Source organism: Ictidomys tridecemlineatus, chromosome 9, assembly GCF_052094955.1.
Source record: "Ictidomys tridecemlineatus isolate mIctTri1 chromosome 9, mIctTri1.hap1, whole genome shotgun sequence".
Classification (NCBI taxonomy): domain Eukaryota; kingdom Metazoa; phylum Chordata; class Mammalia; order Rodentia; family Sciuridae; genus Ictidomys; species Ictidomys tridecemlineatus.
Genome location: NC_135485.1, coordinates 59,381,191 through 59,406,527, shown reverse-complemented (window position 1 = coordinate 59,406,527; position 25,337 = coordinate 59,381,191). Strand labels below are relative to the sequence as shown.

General features: G+C 37.1%; 1 protein-coding gene across 3 annotated transcripts in view; it reads right to left on the bottom strand.

Moving 5' to 3' along the window:
* The window catches only part of Fras1 (Fraser extracellular matrix complex subunit 1), a 425,584-nt gene that overhangs the window by 264,557 nt on the left and 135,690 nt on the right, over positions 1-25,337 (bottom strand). The window lies entirely within an intron of this gene.

Below are 25,337 nucleotides of genomic sequence, written 5' to 3'. Positions count from 1 at the left end.
TCTTAATTGGGATCTTAATGAAGTCCAAGTATGGGATCGTCTGTGAAGATCTCACACATTATTTTGGATCATGAACGTTAAATAAACAAAAATGTCATTACCCCACAAATTGGGAAGAAAAATAGTGAACAGAAAAGAGAACCCAGGCTCTAATAAAGGTCTCAGGAATTTCTTTCCTATTTCTCACCCTCTATCATGTTGAATCCTTATTTTAATCCTACTATTTTAAAGTAACTTTTAGCCCAACTCTCTCAGAGATTCCACAGAGACCTTTTCTATCCATTGAAATGTTGCTATGATGACTTTGAATTTAAGCAAAAAGACACTAGAGGATGTACTGAAATCCATTTTCCCAGACATTCCTATTCCTATTCTACATGAGTTGAAAATCACCAAACTATTCGACTAAATTTTAAACACTAACCCTGAGAATGCTGTCTGTACTAATCTCTGGTTTAAAACTACTCTAAGGCTCATCTTTGCTTCAGATGGGATAAAACACAGACCCTACAATCAGGCCTTCACCTCACTTTCTGGGCTTGCTGAACCTCACAGTCCTGAGGCTTTCATCCATTCACAACAACCAGGTCAAGTTACTGGACAGCCCTGCCTCCTCTCACCTGGTCTCCCATCTCACTCTCCTGCTGGGATCCTTACTCCTCCCTGACTTCTCCTGGAGGAGTTTGCAAACCCACACTCTCTTTACATGCCAACCTCAGAGTTGAATCATTCTTACCCCTATTCCATGCAGCTCTTTGACACTCCCCTGCAACCCCACTTTGTCCTGCACACACTGTCACACTTTATTGCACTCATTTAAATGCCTGTTAGCCTTGCCAGAGCAGACTGTAAATCCTTTGAAGCATGAACTTGGCCTGCTACACTGCAGATCCTTAAAAAGAGAAGTTAATAGTTCATAAGTTGCTTAGTGAAGGTTTATTCCCCCTTTAAAACTTTCTCATCCTTTTTTGTCCCTCAATAAACCAAAATCCAAGTGCTACTCAATACTCCAGGGAGAGAAAGAAAGTTTCTAAGCTCCTGAGAGCATCATCAGAACACAAGCATTTGACTTGAGCTGGGAATGGGCTGGGAAATGGGTGGACACAACAGACACTTTTACATGCAATGGCAGAAAACGAATGTGATGGTTAATGTTATGTGCCAACACAGCTAGGCTATGGAGCCCATTTGTTTGGTTGGACATTAGTCTAGATGTTTCAGTGAAGAAACAGGTGGTCCCCAACTTTTGACTTTTTGACTTTAGGATGGTACAAAAAATATACATTTAATAAAAACCATACTTTGAATTTGGGGTTTGAATCTTTTCCCAGGCTAGCAATATGCAGTGTGATACTCTCTTGAGATGCTAAACAGCAGAGCAAACCACAGCTCCCAATCAGCCACAAGATCTCCAGGGTAAACAACAAATACTCTACAGCATCCTGTGTTGCTATTATGTACAGGTAATAGGTACGTTAGTTGCATGAAATGCATTTTTTACTAATATTTTCTTACAATCAATGAGGATATAACCCATTGAGAATTGAGGAACATCTGTATTTTGTGGATGAGATTGACATGTACCATCAGTTGACTTTTAAATAAAGGAGTTTACTTTCCATAACATGATGAGTCTCATACAATTAGTTAATGTCTTTAATTGAAAAACCTGAGGCTTTCTAGAGAAAAGGGAATTCAACCTTACATCTATAATATGGCTCAGGAAGTTTAGGCAGGAGGATTGCATGTTCAAAACCAGCCTCAGCAACTTAGCAAAGCCTTAAACAACTTAGTGAGACCCTATCGCTAAATAAAATATAAAAATGGGGGCTGGGGATGTGGATAAGTGCTTAAGCATCCTGGGTTCAATCCCTGATACCAAAAAAGAAAAGAAAAGAGAGCTACAACATGGAAATTTTGCCTGCATTTCCAGCTTGCTCATCTGTTTTGTAGATTTTGAACTTGCCAGTGCATGAACCAATGAACAAATTCCTTAAATACCCCCACCTCCTATCGGTTCTATTTATCTGCATAACCATGACTAATGTACCGACACTTGTATAGATTTACACGGATATGCATGAGACTCTACACAGAGTCACTTCTCAGGTCAAGAAACGCTACGCTCATAATCACTCAGAGAATGTGCTTCAAATACAGGTAATTTTCCAAAGTTATTTTAGACACATAATATGTATCTGAGGTAAGATGACATTCCCAGTGGCCGACTCACAAATTCTAAGTCAAAGCAAATGAATACCAGAACTTGCCTTGGATTACTTCTGAATTTCTCCTTATCATTATAGCACATTCTTCAAACTTGACAATAATGTGACAACTACAGGATGGTCTTAACCCAAAGAACACTGACATGAAAGTGAGGAAAAATGAAGTTCACTTCTAAGCACAATGCAATATATGTTTCCTGATGATTTCAAGAAAATAGTTCCAGTTTTAGGATACAGATTAAATAAAAAAGACAATTTCACAAAGCCAATTACTACCATTTATTGATAATTTAGTTTATGTTGACCAGTCTTGCAGCAGGAAGAGCAATTATTGTACAAGAGGAAGAAGGCTTTCTCAAACTCTGTCATCGTCCTGGAAGACCAGGGAACACAGCTATGTGCTAGTACCATGCAAACCTCTTACCTGCAGGACAGCCCTATGTAAAGGTCTCCAATGCAATTTACAGATGAGGAAACAGGATGTGAGAGATGGAAAAATTTCCCCAAGTTCAAAAAGTCCTTAGAAGATCTCAGTACACAGGCTCTGGGGCCAAACTGCCTGGGTTCAAGTCCTAATGTCATCATTTACTAACTGTGCATCTGTGGTTAAAGTGCCTGTGTCCCAGGTTTCTCATCTGGGAAACTGGGATACTAAAGCAAGGTAGATGCTAAAGGTACTTACTCCATATTTTTCTTAGAAGCATCACGTGAGATGCTGTATTTAAAGATTTATGAACATTGTCTGGGACTTACTAAGAGATCATTAAATGTAATCTGGTTTTGCTCCAAAGGCTTTCTATTATGTTATAGGCATTCAACAAATATCTTCTAAACATTTCCTTTTCTTAAAGTGAATACAGTCCCGTTCATATCTTGATTTTCCCATGTTCTCACTCTATACAAGTAAAACTTAGGGGAATAAGATTATTTCTTAATTGGGATTCTTGCACTCGAAGAATCCAGAACATTGCCATGGGAGGGATCTGTAGGATTAAATCTGTAGACTGAGTTTAAAGACAATTAGGTAATTAGAAAGGTCTCTGTTTCACAAAGCAGTCAGTATGAGTCCACAGCTTTCTTTAACTTAGACCATGAATAGCCACACTGGGTCATATGAGCTTTCTTCATTTTAGTGTGGGCCAACCAACTTCATTCTCTCCAGATGAACATTCAAAACACCAGACTTCAAGTTCTTCTCTACACTCAATCATGTTCCCAATGACCTCCAAATTTCTAAAAGCCCATTACACATTTAGCAGCCTTCAATTATTGCACTTAGCTTACTGAATTCTAAATAGGACCTTCTGAGAACAGAGAGTAAGGTTCCCACTTTCATTCACAAAACCATAATCTTTCTTCATGTCAATTCAATGTTTCAGTTTTTCTGGATCTGGGAAGCCTTCTTGATCTGTTTCCATATCTGTCTTCCCAGAAGATGAGGAGTCTTCAAGAAAGGAGATTTCATTTTACTCCTCTTTGTAGATCCCCTGAACTTAACCCAGTTCCTAAATGTTGTCTGAACTAATTAATAAACAACTCAGGTACTTGTTTACCCTCATGAAAAAAACATCTACCTGTATAAATTCATATATTCTAGTTAGGCTTGTGAGAGCTTGAGGAAACAGTGTTTAACTGATATCACCACAAAATCCCTATAATGTTGGATGTTATGACATTCCTGGGGTCTAACTATATTTAAAGAAAACTTTTGTTCATCTAAGCATTGAACCCAAAGAAAAAATTTCTTAATTTCATGCCCTTAATTAATATATCCTCAGAGAGTTAAATAATTTATGGTTAATCTTAAGTAAAATAAATGCTTTCCCAAGCCTGGATAGATGGTCATATACTTTTTAGTTTTAAAACTTTACAAATCAATTTCTATGAGGCCATAAAATTGCTTTATGAAAGTAGGGACGTGGGAGTTCCTCAATAGCTAAAACTTTGGATAAAGCCATAAAATCCAAAGAAATAACACTGTAAAGTAAGTTTTACAGATTTTCATGTTACTACTGCAATTCTATCACTTTATAATCTTCTCTTTCAGTTTAACACACTCTGCAAAAGTATATTCTTAAGAGAGTCTTTCACTAGAATATAGATGAAAGGATTAGATTATGACAAAACTAAAAAGCAATGAAAATATGGTCTATTTAAACAGTTTTAATATTTTTAATAAAATATGAATAAAATTTTCAGATAACATCATTATTCCAAACCCAAATACTTTAAAGTAGAAGGGTACTTTAAAAAGAAACTTATTTACTTGTCAAATATTTATTGAACATTTGATTAGTGCTAAAAATGAACAATGAATATACCCTTCATCAGGACTCAAATTTCTGGGGGAAATTATTTATAATACTCTAAATAGCAGAATATCAACTGTCAACATAAATTTTCTTTCATCTAAATGTTATAATAACCATACTTTAATTATTGATTAATGCATCTCATTTTTAAATGCCCTTGGCTTTTTAGAGCAAAAATGAGAAAGAAGGAATAATGTTCCCCAAAACTGTGCTTTTAAGTTACAAAATAGTATGTGGATTATAATGCTTTTTTTGGAATAAAAATATATTTAAATGCATAGAAACAAAGTGTGAAATTATGTGATTTCACATAACCAGGGTGTCGGTTAACTTTTCACATGGTGTGATTAATATACCTACAAGAACAACTTAAAGGAGGAAAAGTTTATTTTGGTTCATGAATGCAAGGGTTCCATCCATGATTGGTACACTCCTTGGCTCTGGGCTCAAAGTGAAGCAGAACTTCATGGAAGAAGGATGTGATGGAGGGAAGCTGCTCCATTCACAGTGGCCAGGAAATAGAGTAGGGAAGGGGCCCAGAGATGATAAACTCTTCCAGGGATGACCCCAGTGACCCATGCCCTCCAGCCATACCCCACTTGCATTTTACCTCTGATGTTCCTGCATTGACAAAGGAGTTGGGGGAACACCTGATATCAAATCATAACACCCAGGAAGCAAAGAGTGGTCATTACTGGTGGGTGGTAGGTGATTTTTTGTTTTGTCCTTTATCCTTATCTGTATTTTCTATTTTTATTTCATATTTAACTTATGTGATATTTTAAAGTCATTTTAAAAATATAAGGTAGGAAAACGAAACAAAAAAAAAGGTTGTTTTTTTGTTTTGTTTTGTTTTGTTTTTTTTAACTCCGACAAACATAGACCCAGACAAAACTGGGCTTTGGTGTTAAACTAGCTTGGGGAGAGAGGATAAATAAAACCATTTACCAAATATATAACAGTAGGTGATTTATCTAAACTTCCTGAGCTATCCCCAAACTCAGTCAAATTTCAAAAATTAACTGTACTCCCTACTTGTCCTTCAAAGCAATGAAAGAAATACAATATTCAACTGGGGCCCATGTCTTCATTTCTGGAGGTTCATTTTCCTGACAAGTCTGGTTTTCAGGAAAGATAATCCATAAAAAAGGGTTCTTTGACCCAGCTTCAGTTCAGGCACAGAAATAATGGTCCTTGTTTGTCAAGGAACCATAAAGAAACGAATCAATAACTTTCATAAGGTTATTTTAGAGCTCAGTGCTTTTCCCAAGTGCCCTTCTTCAGACAACTTAGATAAACAATACCTTTTTCATTTGGTCTCATTTTAAAGTTCATGGAAAGCTCCTCATTCAGTCCCAAATAAGAAGGAAGATAGGGCATATATTGTCAGGAAAAGATACGGGATCTTGTATTTACAGTAAATTATCTCCTCTCAGGAAGAGTAAGTATAAGTTAATGCGACAAAAGAGAAAATGACAAACCACTTTCTGAGACCTATTTCACAGATTTGCTCCATATAATACCCACTTATGGAACTTCTTGTTTTACATATCAAGGACCATTTCAGCATCCTGGGATGATTAGCTTGTACCCGATCTCCTTCACCTGTCTTAAAAATGATAAACCTAAAGGCATCCACTGTACGAATCTCAGCTTGGATACAGAAACAACAGCAAGCATCACAGATGAAAAGATAGCTGCTATATATAACTGAAAGTGCCTTTGTTCAAAAGACCCTGAACAGCAAGTTAGCATCACGTTTTTGTACAGATGTCTTACAATAGCGTGATACCACAAGTGGAGGCAGGGAGAGGGAGGAAAAGGGAACAAGTTACTTCCAAGCGCTAGTGTGTCCCAGATTCTCCACACATTCGTGATCCTACTACTCCTCACAGCATCCTGTAGACAAGGTATCATGACCCTGATTTTATTACTGAGGGAATAAAACATGGAAGGTTGAGTGAACTGCGTAGAGCTCAGCTGGTAATTGAGACATCTGGGATTCAAACCCATTCTTTCTTTTTTTTTTTTCCTGTTTTGCTGTTATATAATATCAATAATCATGTACCATAATGTATAGCTACTTTATCATTTTAAATCACTCTTGGTTCTACTTTCTGACTTTAACTGATTAAAATGGAGAAACACCTAGGGCAGTGCTGCTTCCGTTTACAAATGAAGACTATGTGAGGTTTAAGTGACCTACCTACCAAATACTCCTACCCCTCTTAATCTAGCTTCCACAGAGCCCCCAGGTCTCAGTTTAAATACAACTTCCTCAAGAAGGCGTGCTCTGCCTCCTCAACCAAGTCAATATTCCTCTGCTTCATGTTCTCAAGGCTCCTCCCAATTCCAGAAAGACACATGTACTCCTCCCAGTTTTGTTTTACATAGAAAACAAACAAGGAAGAAGAGGGCACCTTCTGGGTTCTAGATTGTTTGGCAGTTTCACATTATTTTATTTTTCTTTTTAAAACCTCTTTACACAGATTTTCATCATGATTTCCATTTTATAGATGAAGAAACTAAGGTTCAGAGCGGTCGAGCAATAGTACCAAAGCTCATGAGCCTTGGTACCTGTATTTGAACTGGTGTACCCATTTGATTCTCAAGTTTGTTTTCATACATTATTACCTTTGTAGCCACAGCCTGGTCTAGGAACACAAGGTTACATAGCACTCGTTCAAATAGCAGTGCTGACATGGTAGAGAGGGCAACCTTGGGTTCAATACCAATTCAACTACTTCCTAGCTTTAGAATGCTGAACAATTCTATTAATTTTTCTGAGTCTCCATTTCCTAGTATGTAAATTAAGTATAAGAGAGGACCTAATCAAGTGACAGTAAGAATGAACTACACTAATATTCTTGGTCCAGAGACCCTCCCATGAAATGCACACAGTCGATGCTACCTATGAATTTAGTCACGTCACAAGCTTCACCTGTTGTATTTTTTATAACGGGGGAAAGAGTTAGTGTTTAGACCTGTAGAAAGTCTCCCCTGGAATCTCCAGTATCCAAGACACGGGGTAGTTCACTTTCCTAGGGCTTACATGTTTACACAATATTCTACTATCAAGTTATGTGGAAACTGTATTCCTAGAGCAATACAGCATGCCAAAAATAATTAAGATATCTTTAAAAAATAGAATAAAATAAACATCCAAATGATGTACTCCCCATTCCAAATTCTGAAACATTTGCAATACAAGCTTAATTATAGCTCTTCTATTATTACTTAACACCCAGCTTTCCATTTGTTCTGACACAATCCTGTTATAGTGAGAGTCTGACTTAAGAGCATCCCAAATGACAACTCTCATAAATTCCTGGTGACAATAACCACAGAAAATTTTTCATTACTGATTAATTCAGTCACATATTTCCACTTTAAGTAATCCAGATACTAGGGAGATTCTACTGTAGCTAAGCTTGTAATTACTTTTTTCTTCTATCAATTCAGCTCCCAAATATTTCATTTCATATATTCCTAAAGCAAATGTAGGGGGGGGAAATTAAACATTCAAAATGTTTGCACATAAAGTTAAATTATAGCTATACCATTATCGCCCATATTAAAATTACTTATTTTCTTGTATTCTCTACCAGATCATTATCATTTCTTTTATAATTAGTTTTCTACTTGTCTGTATTTAAAGAGTAAGGACAATTTCTTTATATTCACGTAGCTATGTATTCCCATAGGGACTAAAACATAGCAGACACATGTTTTTGAATGAAATAATAAATGGATGGCAGGAGGAATATTCCCAAACTTAAAGAATTTCTAGCTGTTTTATGATGTAATTGCTAAAAAAATTAATGCACAAACAACAGCACTTCATTCAATATGCTGCCCTTTAAAAATCTTGCAGCTGCAATAGCCATTTTCAATCTATAATATTTGAGAGCTTGCCTTCTAGACTTACATCTCAGTTAAGACCTTTATTCTAAAAGAGCCCCTCTATTTCTGATTAAATGTCAAGCTGATACTATTATGTTCCAGCATGCCACAACTGTGTCATATCATCTGAAGCTCTTTTGGTGTGTCTTTAATCCCTAACTTTTCCTCAAGCCAGCCCCTTGGCAGTAGTCCTAGTTAAACAGACCATCCAGTGAAAGCAAATGGTTTGGATTTGTACTGATACTTGCACTTCTTGACCAGACAAAAACTGACATACTAAGTCTATTTTCAGGACTGGCAGACATCAAAGGCTTCCTTTCCAGTAGCTGATTCTCACTATTTAATGTGAGGACTCCAGAACAGGGACAATGCTAATCAAAGAGACATTGGAACATTTGCTTTAAATATAGAAGATTTGGGGTGCTACTAGTATTCAATGAACTAGGATCATAAATTCTAGATGTCATGTTGTGTGCATTCTTGCACAAATAAAAATTATCCCCCTTCCACATGACTTTTAAAAGTCCCACCAAATGTTCATGTAGTAAAAATATCTACCTATAATTATCTGATTATTATATACTGTTTAAATACACCATGATCACACATTGAATTACCCAAAATTTAGCTACTATGTAACTTAAGGAAAGACTGTATTATATCTGGTTTAGAACTTTATGAAGATAATAAAAAAACAATATGTATATTATAAATATCAGATGCATATATTTTAAATATTTCAATAACTAGGAAATTTCTTCAGAAAATTTGTAAATATAATTAACATAAACATAATTAAAATTTATAAATATAATTAAACAGAATTTATAAAACATAAAAATCCAATTAAATAATATTAAACTTGTTTAATGGAAGACTGCCTACAGCTAAAGAGAATAATGGTAAGCAAGAATATAGATCAATAGAAAAATATCCTAACTGAAACACAAAGAATGAAAGGATAGAAAATTCAGAAAAGAGGATTGTTTAGACACATGGAACATGTTATAAGGTTTAACATACAGGGTAATTTAGTTCTGAAGACAAGATGCAGAATATGGGAAGAATGAAATATCTTGAAGAAATATGGGCAATACTTTTCTAAAACCAAAGAAAAATGTCAAGCCATAGATTTAAAAAGTTCTGTAACTATCAAACAGAATAAATGTTAAAGAAAATAACAATTTAACTACATCAGCATCAATATAAAAGCAAAAAGAAAAATCTTAAAGTCATAGAGAAATATGGAATTATCTTCAAAAAAGAACAGTAAAACTGACAACTTCTTCACCAAAAAAGAGTGATAGAAGTTAGAAGATAAATCTTTAAAGTAATAAGCAAAATACAATCACCAACATAGAATTCTATACCCAGCAAAAATATCCTTCAAAAAATAAAAGTGAAATAAAGTTTTTTTTAATAAAGCTTGACTTTATCACCTGCAGACTCAGACTAAATACTAAAGGAAGTTCTTCAGGCAAAAAGAAAATTACTCTAGGTAGGAACACAGGAATTAGGAAGGAATTCAGAGTAATCAGAAGGTAAATATCTGCATAGATCTAAATGAATAATAACCATACAAAACAAAAAGAACACCACCTTGTGGGATTTATGTATTATTTGTATACATAAAAAATATGTAAATATAAATGACATATCAACAATAAGACACAAGATATAAGAGGAGTGAATAAAATTGGAATCATAAGGTACTAACACTAGATTATAATTAAAATTATTAATGCATGATGTAATATGTATGATAATCACTAGAGGAATAATAAAAATGTGTATAACTAACAGAGTAACTTATTGGTAACTGATATTGTGGGGGGAAATGTATTAATCCAAAGAATACAAGGAGAGAAAGAGGGCTGGGGTTGTGGCTCAGTGGTACAGCACTTGCCTAACATGTGTAAGACACTGGGTTTGATTCCCAGCACCACATAAAAATAACTGAATAAAACAAATTCAATTATTCAATAAATAATTGAATAAATAAAAACTTACAAATTAAAAGAAAAGACCAAAGAACCAGAATGACAAATAGAAAACAAAATGTAAGATAGAAGATATAAACCTAAAAATACCAGTAACTATAATGAATGAAACATTAAAAGATAAATACTGTCAGACTGGACTACAAACAAAGCAGTGAATCCAATAAAATTCAGAGCCATGATTATATAGTGTGAACTGAATTTTGCAAAGAAAAATCCCAATGCACACATATCTATATTTGAATATATTTACACATCTGCTTCATTCAAAATAGGATGTTAGAAATTCAAGGCACCAGTAATTACTAAGAACCAACCATTGTGTTAAGCAAAGTGGAAGAAACAGACAAATACAATCCAATCCAGATAGGAAAGACTACAACCCAGTCCCTTACATTGGCTCTTAAATGTGAAACATGGTTGGAGAGGCAGGACTTTTGAAACAAAGAACAAAGCAAAAGAAAATAACTTGAGAAAGAACATAGCATAGAGAAAGACACACTGGATTCTAGACCAGGCTCTACCGGTACCAGCCTGGGTACAACAAATAAATCACTTCCTTGGAAAATAAAAGATAAATCACTTTCCTCTCAGCAAGCTGTCTTCAGACATTTCTGTCCACTCCGGACAAATCTCTGTATGAACTGTTTCTCAGAGGAATTATCAAAGTACACCCCTGCACGGAATTTATAAAGGAGTTCATCATGCACTGGATTTCTTCTTTTGTGTGAATTCCACAACCACATTCATCAATATACAACCACTCCTAATGTATAAATAAGTTAGAAAGCTTACTTTTCAAAATATCACATCCACAGAGATACTGTTGACTTAAAAAAAAAAAACACAAAACCTCTCAAGTCCCATTTTAAAATGTCACTACATAAGCTATGTGCTCTTAATATATTTTTATAGCTATTATATAAGTTCTAGAACATATGTAAGGTACTATACTACTGAGCAACCACTGCATACATGTTACATATATATGCATATGTGTATATACATGTAGGATATGCATATATTATAGGTCTATACAAATAGCTATAATATACATATTACATACATATACACATTACATGCATATGTATATAGTATGTATTTATATTTGACACAAAATGCTCACAAAAATTCTATGAAGCAATTAATTTTTACTTATTAAAACAAGAAACTGAAAGTTACAGAAAGTGTTTGGTTAGTTATCATATAACTGGTGAAGTCAGGATTAGAACCCATGACTATTTGTTTTTAAAGTTCATATTTTTTCAACTGGAAAATGACATTGGTTCCAGAGAGAACAGTTCTCAACAGGCTTGAGTCTTTCTGATCAATAGACCTAATTGACTTTGGCTACTGCTTCCACTTATACCTTTTCGGCAGCTTGCAAGGATTTCTGGGAAGGAGAGAGTTAGGGATCAACCTTGGCAACCAGCCCTGCCTCAGCACCTCACTCTCAATATCTTTCTCAAGATCTTCCTGTTTAGGAAAACAAAAGCAGTTTCTCCTCTCCTCTGGAAATGTTTGAGGAAGCTTTTCATAAAGACACATGACACAATAAAATAATAATGATATAGTAACAAAATATGCTCAAAATCAACCTCTTTTAACTTGGCACATAAGTAGTGTAATAATTACTTAGCTACTTTATTTCCATTTCTTGAATTCACAGTAGAAAAAATATTCTAATTTTCAAGTTAGAGAGGGTAAAACAGGCTTAATTGGATATATTTGCTTGGGGAATAATTATCCAAGATGTTGTGTTGAGAAGGATTCTGAAGCTCTGACCAGGTAGGTGGTGGGAAGGATTATTGTTTCGTCCACCATGGAGTGAGGGATAATCTGTGGAGAGAAATGAAGGTACCTGCCCTATATGTTCCTCATAGGCTGGCCCAACATAATCTATCCTAAAGTACTGTTCACTGCTGTTATTTTATTCATGAATTAAAGTGTATAAGAAAAAAAGAAAGAAAGAAAGAAAGTTTGTTGGGCCAAATCCACCGAGATGCTCAACTTTTAATGATGAACATTTTACTCTGCTTATTTTTCCATTAAGCTACTCAACTCTTTCCAGACATGTAAACCTTTCCTCAGTCATAACTAGTTTAGAAAATGGGCTTTTGTTCTGCATCAGCAACTGTTCCCAAGAATACCTTGGCACGGGCTACAACTGGCATGTGAGTTTACCATCTTTGCCTCTGAGAATGTGGGTCCCACCCCCATTCTGCACCAAGAGGAAATTAACTGCCAGTTCTAATGGGAATGACATATTGACTAAGTACTCAGACCAAGCAATCCACTCCCACAGTCAGCAGAATACATAGTGGTTATTCTCTAACAACACAGGAATGCTTGATTGGATTTGCCTGTAGCCTCACTGTTCGCCAGGAAGCCACTGGAGAGAAGCAGGTATCCAGTGTCTCAGAGGAAGACCCTCCCAGGGTTCATTGTTAAATCCAGAGGCAAAACCCTGAGCAATTACACTTCTGGTACAATTACCAGCATCACCCCACTCCCTGCCAAGAGAGGGGCCTTGGCAGCCGAATAATACAGCTTTCTTTTTACATTTCCACTTCAATTAGCTGACAGTACTAGTCAATTGGCTGAATAAAACAAAATGCAGGGGAAGTTGAAAGGTCTCTATGTGGTTTGCAGAGCTGTGCCTTCCAGAACAATGATGAGATGAAAGGGACTGAAAAACAAATTAGGGGACCCACCGCAACAAAAGGGCAGGCAGTGGAACACCCACAGGTGGCATGTATGGTTTAAATGGTGCACCAGAGACATTTAAGCTTAACACCCATCCCACCTACTGCTTATTGTACTAATGAAAAGAGAATTAAATTGTTGCCCCTGAACTTGCTTACTGCAAGGTCTAGCTGGGACTTATTAACATCACACAGCATATACATGCAAAAGACAACATTCTCCTGGGAACTTCATCCTCTCCAGTCCTGCCCTGCAGTCAACACTTACAGAGGAGTTACTGTGTACAAAGTCCCACTAGTGCTCAGGAGCTGTTAAAGGGATAGACAATGAATTTCCAGGGGGAGCCCACAGTGTCCTCAATGAAATTAAACGCACACACACAAAATAAGCACAAGACCATATGGTGGACAGAGGGGACCCCAGTAACTTGGAATAACTGAATCATTACAAGCTACTGGCTAGTGTCAGAATCCTAGCTAAATCCTCAAGGGGTAGGGGCTGTCTAATACATTCTACTGGAGTCTCACAAGTTCTGGCTTGATCATTTTAATAACTAACTCTTCCAGAGCTGAGCAGAATCAACCAGTGCCTCAGTGCCAGCCTCCTCACCTCTGCCCTGATCATCGATACTCTTTCAGCGCTTATAGGAGGTTAATCATAGACATTGTAAATGGCCTGGGAAAGTTCTACCTGAGCCTGAAATTTCCAGCACCTTTGAGGAACAATTCCATTAAAGGCAGAGCATACATAATAATTTATTTCCTTTATATATTTTTGGCCCCATGATTGACATTCAATATATACTAAAGGGGTATTGTGACCTTGTCCTGAAGCTGAATGTCAAATGTAGGAAAAGAGGGCGTGCACAATTGCAAAGCAGGGCTTGCCAACCCTCGATGAGGTCTCCCAACTCTGAGAGCAATATGCCCAGGAACCACATTGTTCAACCCCTTCCTAAAGGTGAGAGGATGATACATCATGCAAAGAAATGAATGAAATGAGGCTTGGCAAGGGTCAATGTCTATTTGTAGAAAATGATAGTATTTTGAGGATCAAGGTCCTTTGCAAGGCATTCTAAAATGTTTACCAGAGAGCTAACAGATAACTTCTATAAATGCAGTAAATGGCATTGTATTTAGCCACTCTGCACAAATACAGAATATAAGCAAAGTTTTTTAAAGTTTCTAATACATATGCAAAAAAAAATCCAACTATCAATTAATCAGCTCAGAAGTTGTTTACCATTAAGTTAGCTTTGTGTACATACTTATAATAGGCAAATATTTTTTACAGAGGAAGATAAAACCTTTAGAATACTAATGGAGACCATTAAAGAAATGTGCAGGGCTGGGAGTGTAGCTCAGTGGTAAAGCATATGCTTACCAAGGGTCTGGGTTCAATTCCCAGCATTAAAAGGACAGGGAGAGGGGAGCTGGAGTTGTGGCTCAGCGGTAGAGCGCTTGCCTCGCACGTGTAAGGCCCTGGGTTCGATCTTCAGCACCACATGAAAAAAATAAATAAACAAAATAAAGGTATTGTGTACAACTAAAAGATAATTTTCTTAAAAAAAGGAGGGGGTTAATCTTTATAATAAATTCTATATTCCTATATTTTGAATTTAAAAAGATAATCACTTGTGTATTATTATTATAGTAAATGTTCTAATTTCTTTTTAAAAAGAAAAAATGTTAATACTGTTCATGAAATATCTATAGTGATGAGTTAATATGAGCTCCTAAATAAAATGGCTAGAGAAAGAGCAGGTAAAAATCAATTCCTGCACTAATCTTGTACCTTTGGATTAGATGATTTACTTTCTGAACTGACTCTAGAATCCTATTGCTCTGATTGTTCCCTTAATACAATTCAACTATATTGAACATGAGAAATGTGCTAAAAAAACTTTTTCTATTTGGCTCCATAATACAGAAAAATTACCACTACAGGTAAGAACAAGATTCTAGCTATACACATAATAGATAACATATTTTTATAAAACTGCTTAGACTTGCCTCAACCAGTCTTTGGGCCATTTGGTATGTGTTGTAACTACTCAACTATGTCAACTCAACTTTGTCAACGCTGCTGAGAAAAAGCCATATATATGTGTAAATAAACCTGTGTGGCTGTGTTCCAATCAGCCTTTACTCAGGCACTGACATATGGTTTTTCCCGTTGTCACAAAGTGATCTTATTTTTTTTCAACCATTTGAAAATGCAAAATCTAGTCATCAGCCATAGACTAGATTAGACCCATAAGCCAGAGTTTGCTAATATCTGACCCACTGCATCAAAAAGGAAGGAAGGAAGGAAGGAAGGAAGGAAGGAAGGAAGGAAGGAAGGAAGGAAGGAAGGAAGGAAGGAAGGGAGGGAGGAAGGGAGGGAGGGAGGGAGGGAGGGAGGGAGGGAGGGAAAAAGGGAATCATTAAGGGATAAAAGAAGGCAGGCATTAAGGGCTCTGGTTGATTTGGAGATAACATAAAAGCAACCATCCAGGAGTTAATCATCTATTCCAATCCATATAACTCCTGCCCCCAGGCTCTTGAGACTGCTGATAAAATTCCAGCCACTGTTCCTGTCCTTGAGCTGTACTAGAAGATATGGGACAAGCTGAATTGTCATCTCTGCTGTCAATGAGGATGATGGGCTGTCATTACCTGATTCTAGACTGAAAAGGAAAGTATTAGTGCCTAGATACCTGTCTATCAACAGAGAAAAGCAACTCATTTTCTGCAGAGAAAACAAAAGGAACTAACTTCTGCCATGGCAAGATCTTTCATGAAATTTATTATCTGTGGAGTGGCAGCAAAAACAGGTCCAAGAAAATGTTAAGTTCCAAATTTGTAGCAGCAAGGCAATTACTTATCCTGACATCTCAAGTAAACTCAAGAAAGCGCCACCTTCTCAACAAAGTCTGTTATTGTTCTTTGAGGATGAAGCAAGTATCTCACACAAATATATTGCAAATTCAACATGTTATTTAGATGCTTAATCAATCTGACCTGGCAGGAGGCTCTTTAAAAAAGCTTTCTTTAAAATATACTCTTGCTTAGTTATATATAAAATTTGTCTAGAAACTGGCTAATATCAACACTATACATGATCAATTTTTGCTACATCTAAATGAAAAAGCAATCCTGAAATATATTATTTGTGATTCTACTTCCACTATTTATAAGCAGATAATATATTTTTGTTTATTTTTAAATGTTGTAATGATTTTCTAAAATAATGGGTCTTTGGTGTGAAGTAAAGCATACTCATGAAAATTCAAATAGAACTCATTTACTAATAGACAAAAAAAATGGCCTTAAATGAGGTAGAACTTCATTCTTAAGCAAATAAACAATTTGCCCTGATAACAGATATATAAATAGGGCTACAGTTTATAGTTATATTAATTGATCATCCATAATAAGAACATTAAGTAGCATTTTGTTTATAGAATGAAAAAACAAAATCATCTTCAGTATGAGAAAATTTAAAAATCAATAAAAGCATGTGATTACCATAGAAGTAGATCCTGAATTCTGTGGGCTGAAACTCCATATTAGGGAAATTGAGCCCTGATGGGAAATAATATGCTCTTTGTAGTTCACAAGTTTTTTTTTAATTGAAAGGACAGATACAGAATCAGTTTTAATAATAATTTCCTATGAAATTTCACATGTGTATTTGGAAATAACACAGAGATGAGGGTAGGCAGGGTTCAAAATATTTTGAGGCAAGAAACCTACACCTATCACCTATTCAGAGATCCCCAAGGCCATCTGATTTTCCGTACTTCCCACACAGGTGGAAAGTGGGTGGCTCTGGGTTTGGAGAGGTGCTACATCATCATTTATTTTCAAATCTCCAGGAAGACTGGTTCGATTGATTCTGGGCTAACCCCCTTTAATTTCAAGAGCAGGGCCAAAATGATGGTGGGTCAACAGATTCTACAAAGTAACTCTAAGAAGATATGCCCTCAGATAAGATCCAAGAGCTAGATCAGAACCCAGTTTCAACCAGGTATCATAAGGGAAAGAATATAATTTGGCCATCAGTTCTCACACATTCTTCTTGATGTCACTCTGGTAACTGTCCACCTCTGGCCTGTTGCTGGAATACTCACAAAATAAACTACATGACACTCAGAAAAAATATAGTCTTCTCATTCTTCTCCAGTTTAAAATAGGCCAAATAAATCAGAGAACATGTAGGCATGTTTCCAGATATACTCAACTCTCACCACCCTCCATGAACAAAAAGGGAGGCCTAGGGAAGAATATTGTACTACATTTTAAACACAGATCTTTCTGTAATTGTTCCCCTCTGTGTATATGTTCTCCAAAATAAAGCTTCTTAGGAGTTAAAGGGAGGTGTCCAGGATGAACAGAATTATCAAATTTCACTCAGCAAAATATGGAATTTTTTGTCTGGTAGGGGGCAGTGTAAGAAAGACCTTTGAAGTTCATGAGTGAGAGCAGATAGGAGCTTGCAATAGTTCTTGTCCATCAAACTAGTGCTGAACATCTGACACAATTTCAGCTTAAATCACTCATAAAAATGGCAGGAAGAAAGCAGCAATAGATTCTGCAGATGTTGAGGAATTGCCTTTAGAGCAACAAAATAAATGCAGGCACAAACAGACTGAACATGGGAGATGAAGAAGGCGATCTATTGTCTTCAGATGAATTTTCAATCCCTCCACAACCCTCAGGTGCCATATATGTAATTTCTTGGTTTTGTTTCTCTGGAGAACCTTAATATAACATGTTAAAATATGTCAATGGATTTCTCACTCTTCTTCACTAAAAATTCAAATTCCTTACTATGGCCTACCATGACCTGACTGCTCCAGCCTCCCCTCTGCACTTTTTGCCCTATGGCCTCAACATTTTGGCCTTCCACCAGATCCCTGAAATGCTTTCCTCTGGAGCTGGGTTTTTCCTTTTTCTGACAGTTTTTCCCCTCCTCCTTACTCAGCTTCTCTCATTCCTGAGATTTTATGTCTTCATCCATGTCCTCCCTGATTCCCCTACACAATGCAGGCCTCTATTATTCTCAATCACGGCTTCCTGTTTTTCTTCATGGCTCTAAAAACTACTGAAATCCATTCCATTTATGTTTGATTCACTCCCTGGAAGACAAGGTCCCGAGAGAAGAAATTAGGCCTGTCTGGTTTACTAATGAACCCAGGGTGCCCATAACTGCAGACATTGTAGGATGAGAGAATAAATGGTGGCCCATTGCCCTGTCCTCCCATGCCTCTCTCCTCTCACAGTAAAGGTTAAAGAGCAGGGCCAAAATAATGTAGGTCCAAGAAATATACCACTCACCAAATAATACATTCTTAGTTGGCTTATTCATGAAATCATTCCCTTATGCATGCATTCATTCACTGATTACTAATTTACAGTGAATACATACTGAGCCCCTACTATGTTCAAACCATGAGAAGAAATGCAGGAAAAGAGGTATGGATTGGGTTTGTGCATGTTGAAAATTATAAATACAAAAAAACTATTTTAATCAATATTGAGTTCATTTACATTGAAATATGGACCAAATATTTCAAAGAGAAATATTAGAGAACATATCTAGAGAGGTCTGGAGTTCCAATCATTTCATGGAAAAGAACAACTTCTTTTCCTTCTATTTAATTTTACTGTACTTGTTTGTTCATTTATTCTTCACTTAATGAATAAATATCTACTGAGTACACTGTGTCTTAGGCACCATGTAAAGTAGAGGGCACATCAGTGGCAAGCTACACATCAGGTCAGATAAAGTCCTAGATTTGAAAGAAATGATGGCTTGGTATTACAGGCCCTGCAGTAACTTCAGGCTAGGAGAGTACTCAACCAGTGGTGTATGTGAAAAGTAAGAGGAAGTACCAAATTTCAGACCAGAAAAAGGCTTCACCTAAAAAAAGAAATTATGTATACCCATGTTCATTAGTACCATTATTCACAATAGCCAAAAGATGGAAGCAACTCCCAGTGCTCACTGATAGACGAGTGAATAGGCAAACTGTGTTCTATGCATACAATGGATTATCATTCACCCTTAAAAAGGAAGGAAATCCTGACACAGGGTATTAACATGACAAACCTAGAGGATATTGAGCTGAGTAAAATAAATCAGTCACAAAAGAACGAATAGTGTGATTCCACTTTGTGAGATACCTCCAGTAGTCAAATTCATAGAGCTGAAAATAGAGTGGTGGTTTTCAATGGTTGGTGGAAGAAGGATTTGCTGGATGGGTATAGAGTTTCCATTTAGTGAGATAAAAAGCACTGAATTGGATGTACAACAATGTGAATATAATTATCATAATTGAATTGTACTGTTAAAAAAATGGTTAAGGGACCGAGGCTGGGACTCAGTGGTAGAGCACTTGCCTGGCATGGGTGAAGCACTGGGTTCAATTCTCAGCACTACATATAAATAAAAAAAAAATTAAATTAAAAAAAAAGATCTATCAACAACTAAAACTTTTTTTGTAAAAAAAATGGTTAGGATGGCAAATTTTATGTTATGTCTATTCTACCACAATTAAACTTTTAAAAAATATGTTATAAGCAGATAGACCAGGGTGAAGCTGGACAAGGTTGGGTAGCACTCTCAAGCTCTGTTCTTGATTCACCTAGATGCCTAACATCCAGAAAGATGGGTTTACAAACTGGCTGTTGATTGACTACTTTGGAGAAAGGCTGGGGGAGGGGACCTCTGAATTGTCATTAATCTCAAAGAATACAGACTATACTCCTGGGTCATACCAGGTGGGAGGACACCTTTGTGCAATGAAGGTTGTTTCTATGTCCCCTGTTCATTAAAAGCTGTCAAGAGGTAACTGGCTAGTAATGCAGTATGAGGGTAGATGAATTAAAATAATCAGCCAGCAAAGTTAGGTAAAGGCTGTGCAACTCACTTACACATGGAACAGGACTTTTACTCTGGGTTATGAATGAGGAAATTAATTGATCTTGGCACAAGTAAACCATTGGCTCCAGGAAATTTCTGCTCTAAAATTTAAAACACGGGCAGTTTCTCACAGGCAGCCCTCCAAAAAAATCTGAAAGGTATTCATGAAGGGTGTTACTTCTATTTTCATGTGTGTGGGATGTTCAGACACAATGAAGAATTTGCTTCAACATTTTCTAGCACAAAATTTAAAATGGGAAAGTAGAGTTGGAGATGTAGCTCAGTGGCAAAGTTTTTGCCTCACATGCACTAATGCCCTAGTTTCAATCCCCAGCACTGCAAAGAAAAAAAAAATAAAAAGGAAAGGTAGATGAGACAAGATTGGAAAATGTTAATAATTCTTGAAGCTAGATAAAGGTTACATGAAGTTGAGGTTCACTGTACTATCCTCTCTACTTTCGTGTTTACTTGAAATTTTCCATAGTAAAAATTTACTTTATAAAATGTACATGTAACAAAACAATTTATGACAGACTTGTGGATGACTTCAAGACAGGTAAAGAATTTAGATTACTCCTGACCCATTAAGTTACTATAAAATTAAGCAAGATGATTTATTTTCAATAGAACGTGACAGTGTCTTTGAACAAAACAATAGAACACAAGTGTACAGGTGAGGAAAGAGAACAAGACGTAGGAAAGGAGACATTTTTTAATTCTCCTGCCTCTCTCAGCTACATTAATTCAGTCTGAAAGGGAGCCACACCCAACAACTATTAAAGTTGTCTGCCCATTTGACTCCCAAGAATGCTTCTAACTTGAAAAAGCAATCCATAGCCAGGCATGGTGATGCACATCTGTAATCCCAGCAAATTTCAGGTCAGTCTGGGCAACTTATCGAGACCCTGTATCAAAATAAAATAAAAAGGGCTGGAGATGAAGTTCAGTGCTAGAGTTCCCCTGGATTCACACCCAGTACAGGAAAAAACAATAAAAGAAGAACCAAAACGAAAAGCAATCCATTATGTGGACTAACTTTTGACCTTAGGAAGTCACAGAGGTGTTGACCAATGAAAACTAACAGAAGTAGCAGTAAATTTTCCCCCATCCAAGAAGAATGCTCAAAGTCCGTTTAAAAAGTGAATTAAATGAATAATTACTCAAAGTCATTTGAGGCAACTGTCTGCCAACTTCTTCTGTGGTCTCCATATTTGATACAGAAGCCAGTTAAATATTCACCCTTTAAAATTTCACAGTCTTCCAGTAATCATTTATAACATTAAAATGTTATATAACATTTAATCAATTATTACATTTTTAATTTATCCTGACAATGAAAGCTCTATATGCTTATTCCAAAAAAAACTTGAGAAGACATGAAAAAATAAAGACTCAAAATAACCACTATTATCATTTGTCTTCCTTCATTGTGTTTTATAAGAGACACAAGATAGAAGGAGCTCGGCTCTCCAAAACTATTGAGCCACACTCCAGCTGTGGTAGGTCCCTTGGGCACCTCCCTTCAGGAAGGAAATGTTCTGCATTCAGTGACTGATTGCATAAGGAGGTGCAAAGCCCTGGTGTCCTTCCCTAGATGCACAGTTAACTCTGAAGGACCATCCCCACTCCAGAGCTCTAGTGGAATCACCTGCTGGCTCTGTTATAACTGTCATAATGCAACTTTTCCCTCTGCTTAACTTCTCTCCTCTCACACTCAGTATTTACCCCAAGAGAACCTCCCAATAAAACACTCAACTACACATCAATTTTCAGCCCCAGAGTCTATTTCTCAAGGAACCCAACCTTAGCCAATAAGCCACTATTATTTGTTCTGTAAGAGCAGGCAGGATCTATATTTCAACCAATCCAAGTACCTATTATGTGCTGAGCTCAGTGGTAGAAATTCTAAGTTATCACACCCTAGACTTTGCACATGTGTAAAATGTATAGTAAAAGCCATGCAAATAAGGAATAGGGTAGTTATAGAGATTTGACTATACCTGGTCTCATAAAAGCCCTCAGGTCTGCCCCACACCACATTGAAAAAAAAGAACAAAATCAGTCTTAGATTATCTAAGTCTCAACATTCTCATACACTAATTCCCTGGCTTCCTTAAGATGGACCTTAAATTCCTTTATTCAGATGATCTATTCAGACTTCCTCTGACTTAAGCTACTCTCTCTCCTGGTTTGGGGGATGCAGGATCTTCAGCTCCAGACAAAAGGCACTACCCTAGGTCTATAGGAAAGGAAGAGGTGATGCAAAATATGTGGCAATTGCAAGAGAAAGGAGATCACAGTAAGTTCTACAGAGAAGGTAATGGTTTAGTTGAGATTTGAAGGACAGATCATTTGCAAAGATGACAATCTTCAAGCTTTACATAATTTTGAAAAGTATAATTTAGCCAATATTCATTGAAAAATTATTCAAAATAGCCAGAATGCACAACCAATCCATTATCTTCAACAGATGAAGGAACAAAATGTGGTAAGTGTGTACATAGAAACACAATGAAACATACACATACACAATGGACTTGTATGCAGCCACAAAGAAAAATGAATTTCTGATACTTGTTACAGCATGAATGAACCTTGAAGACATCATCCTAAGTAAGATAAGCTGGACACAGATGAAAAACATTACATGAAATATCTAGAATACACAAATTTAGAGAGACAATGGAGATAAGAAATCACTAGGGCTGACAGGAGAGTGGGGAGTTACAACTTAATGGCTGTAATCTTTATGATTCTCTTTGGAGTGATGAAAAATTTTAAAGTTGAACTATTGTGAGTATGATTATATGGCATTGGATTGTATACTTTAAAATATTAAAATGGCAAATTCTATGCTATATCTGGTTTTGCTAAAGTTAAGGAAAAAAAAAAGAATTAGTCATTCCTGGTATCCATACGGAATTGGTTTCAGGACACCTCCAACACATCAAAATCTGTGAATGATCAGGTTCTTTATATAAAAATAGCATAATATTTGCATTTAACCTATCCAAATCCTCCTGTATACTATAAATAATCTCTAGATTACTTATAATGCCTAATATAATATAAATGTTATGCAAATAGTTGTTATATTGTTTGAGGAATAATGACAAGGAAAAAAAGTCTGTATATATTCAGTATAGGTGCAATTTTTCAAATACTTTCAGTCTGCTATTGATTGATTTCATGGGTATGGAGCACTGACTGTACTTAATGTCAAAGCTTCACTTCATTCAGTCTAAGTCCAAGAAGTCAAACAACTGCCCAGCCCCAGGGCGCCGGGGTGCATGGTGTGAGCGGAGAGTACTCTAAGGGAAAGGGGCTCAACCAAACAGGCACTGCACGTCTGTTTTCCCCAACCCTGTGTCAGCCTGACAATCAGAAAGTCTGGAGGTGGCATTTTAGTCACAGGACATTTTGATGAAGTGTCAGAATTCCCACCTGCCTTCCTGAGTTTTCGATGACAGTATACACATTTTCACAGACAATTTCTCTTTAAAGTTTGCTGAAGGATGATACTGGCACACATGCAGGATTTAGCACAGGGTTTGGTGATAGTTTCACATACATAGACAGCTTTGTAACCATCATGCAAGTATCCATACAAAACTTGTCCAGCATCCCAGAAGTTTCCTTCACACCTCTTCCCAGTCTATAATCCACCCCTTCCCAAAACAACTTCCATTCCAACTTCATAAACATCTACTAGTTGCGTCCTAATTATTTTTCAAGATTAAACTCCTTACTGATGCCTTTCTTTGCCAACAACTGCCATCTTACTCTCAGAGTGGCCATAATGCCCATCATCATATGCACAGCAGGAGGAGAACGCTTCCATCTCAGTGAGAGAAAGTTGCCATGCACGTGAAGCCCCAGTGGGTATGGACGTGGGGTGCCAATAGACACTCCACATTTCACACCCAGGAAGAAAGCGGCTTACCATTTCTCTTGAGGCACTGTCACCTAACAGACCCTGTGATTCTATCAGTTAACATCCTCTGATTCCCACCAAGAGCCCTGACACCTATGACTCCCCTGCCTGTGATGATTGCACGGACACAGGTAATTCACTTCTCCTCTCTCTCACATGCTCCCATAGAAAGGAAACCTATTTCCCATAATTGTGTCATCTTCCTGATAGGCAAGGACAGGTCAAGGGCACATGAGCCATCTCAATGGCTCCAATTTCTCAGGGCACACAAGCGTCCCTGAAATATGAAGAGCTGGTGGCAGAGGAAGGCAAAGCAAAAAGCTGACAGACTCCGTGGAAGTCAGAAGAGCCCCAAAACATAAATGCTATTTCTTACAAATCAGAACACTTTCTCCCAGGATGCATTAGGTCTACTTAAAATGCACCAGGCACTCTATTTTGTGCTGAGGCTTCAAAGCTCTGGACTTAGGCCTAGAGAAGCACGGTGAGAATAAACAGTCAGTTTAAATACAAAGCTGATCACGTGGCTAGTTTATATGCAGGCGATGAGTGCTGCCACAGAGGCATTTGTGGCTTAGAATGGGAACAGAGGGAACAGGGCCTTTGTGGCCCTGTTTGGGGAAAGCAGAAAAGACTTCTGGGAGGTGATGATACCTGGATTGAGTCTTGAGAGCAGTTAGACAGATCAACTAAAGGGGCACTATGGGGCTGGGGAAGCAGCCACACAGGGAGAGAGAAGGGGCGGTGTGGCGCGCAGCACCATGGCTGAGATGAGGATGAGCAAGACAGGTGAGGCCTGATCAAGGAGCACAGAGAACTCAGGTGACAGCCATGTGGACCCCAAGGAGAACACGGCCTAAGAACCACAGGGAACTGTGGCACAGGAAACTAAAGGGCGCAGAGTTGATGAAGTGTTCTGGAAAATACAGGCTTTTGCCAACTCAGTTGGGAGGCAGGCCAGCAGTAAAGAACGTACATGAAATTAGCCTCCTTGACGACTCACCTAGAATCGAATACTCTTCTTAATTAAAAGCAGTTATTTTCAAAGGTCAGTTGAGATATGATCCTGCTGTTACAACCCTTGTAATAACAAATAAGTATCCAGGGGCACCCTGGCAATTTAAAATTCTGTGCTCAGATTCACAGAAATGCACAAACCTCAGGGGAAAGTAACTCAACACTGACCATGAATCTGAACTTGTATCAGGTTTTTCCATCTCCTCTTTCTCAAGTTCCACTGGCCAGTCAGGTATCTAACAGCCCCTTCCCCCAGGCTTCTCTGACTTTTAAGACTCACAACTCTCTCCAAGAATCCTTCTTCAAAAACCTTCTTCCTAGACACCAG